At 52.3% G+C, this 1875-nt stretch overlaps 1 protein-coding gene across 1 annotated transcript in view; it reads right to left on the reverse strand.

Moving 5' to 3' along the window:
- ZFHX3 (zinc finger homeobox 3) overlaps positions 1 to 1875 on the reverse strand; it is a gene marked incomplete at both ends in the record, with an annotated part of 33064 nt that overhangs the window by 867 nt on the left and 30322 nt on the right. The gene's annotated exons all lie outside the window — the stretch shown is intronic.

The raw sequence follows: 1875 nt of genomic DNA on the forward strand, positions 1-1875 counted from the left end.
ACAACACAGCCCTGTGGTGCCAGATTTCTACTCTCAGCTGATAGTAGTTGGGGGAAGAGGAGCACGGCTCCCAGAGTCACAACCATTAGTCTCGTCCACTGAAGCTGGTGAACGCGCTCCTAAAAGTGAACGTTTTGCTTGGGAAGCCCCTCAGTGCCATCTGGGGAACATGACACAAAGCTCTAACAGTCTGCCAGCACAGCCTTTGTATGCTCCGTGGTTCTGGAGCCAGGAACCTGCTGCAGGATCCACCCCCGCTGAAAAATTGTTCAACAGAACCTAAACTTTCATTACCAAAGCCCCAGTCCTCACAGCTCCGACGGTAACTGCTCAAAGACGGGCTGAGCATAAACAGTGGCAGAACTAAGAAACAGCTAGGAACTAGGAATCGTTAACTTTTATTTTGGGTTGTACCTCCTCTGTGATGCATCCAGTGGGAGAGGAGAAACTACCCCTTTTGGGGATGATTTGGGGCATGGTGGCAGCTTAGTCTTTTCCGAGGGGAAGGATGCCAGCAGGGACACTGCTGTGCACAGGGCAGGCGGTGATTCCTGGGGGGAAATCTAGCTGCTACGGGGCTCCTTTGCCTTGCAAAGGCCGTAGTAAAAGGGACTCAAACACAGCGAGGGGCTGGGGCCAACAGCTCCGAGCTGTAGCTGCCCCATTTATCCTGGTGAGGTCTCAAATCATCGTAGTGCACCCCGAGAACAAGTGTAGGCATCCCTAACCATCTCATCCCCGCCGCTAGCAGGCAGCCCGATACGCGGGTCCTCGGCCAGGGCAGACGGCAGGAGCTGGGGCTGAGGGAGGGAGCACAAGATGTAAATTCTGTGCAGACACACACGCTCCTCAGGCTTCGGGACACCAAGCCCCAGGTTGCTGCCTGCACAGTTGCAACACAAGAACCCGTCCCTTAAGGACACCCGGTAAAGCTGGTGTAGCCCAGAAGGAGTTGCGTATTTCCACACAGCAACACACGGAATCCATTCCATACAGCACAGGAACCGCTTTCCTGCAGCATCATGCCCCGAGTAGTAGCTGGCAGCTGAGGGGAGCAAAGCACTCTTCAAAACCTGGCTGCACTACACCCTGGTATAAACAGCTCATCCGTCTACAGCACTGCGCTCATCCGACGAGGCTGGAAACCCGCACCCGGCGCCGGCCTCCCGAGGGAAGGGCAGGAGACAAAGCGGCCGTGGGTCTGCAGAGGCCAGCCTGGAGAAGGAGCCCCGTGGGGGGCCGCCCTGAGCCATGCCTGGTGCAAAGCCCTTCTGCGACCTGCATCTGGTCGTGATGCAGTATGGAGACAATAGTGATTTGTGAAGGTATGAAGTGAGCCTCCACGCAGCAGCCTTATAGATTTCAGATAAGGGCATATTATGGATAGATGCCATTGAAACTGATGTTCCCCAGTTGAACAGTCCCTGAGAGGTTCAAGCGCAGGAGCAGCGGCTAATTCATAACATTCCTGGATGCACAGCCTTATCTGCTTCGACAGGCTTTGAGCTGAGATGGCCTGACCTTTGGAGCTTTATCTAAAGGCCACAAATAGTCTGTTTGACTTTCTAAATAGCTTAGTCCTGTCTAGGCAGTCACTGATTGCTTTTAACATTCATAGTACGTAGCCCCATCTCCCCAGGACACATACTGGTCTTTGGAGAAAAATAAAGGCAACAATATAGATTGAAGTACAAAAAAGTAATTTTAGATCGTGTTATAAATTTGGGGTATTAAGTAAACAGCACAGAGCTATCTGCGATAGGCTGACAATATAATTTGCCAAAGAGATCCTCTTGGCCTAGTTCTGGCCTCTGAAATGAGATCTTCGGTAAGAAGTATCGCATGAAGAAGTCCTGGCGTGCAAAGACACCCTTC

The sequence above is a fragment of the Eurypyga helias genome, unplaced genomic scaffold (genome assembly GCF_000690775.1).
Source record: "Eurypyga helias isolate BGI_N326 unplaced genomic scaffold, ASM69077v1 scaffold10180, whole genome shotgun sequence".
In the NCBI taxonomy this organism is placed as follows: domain Eukaryota; kingdom Metazoa; phylum Chordata; class Aves; order Eurypygiformes; family Eurypygidae; genus Eurypyga; species Eurypyga helias.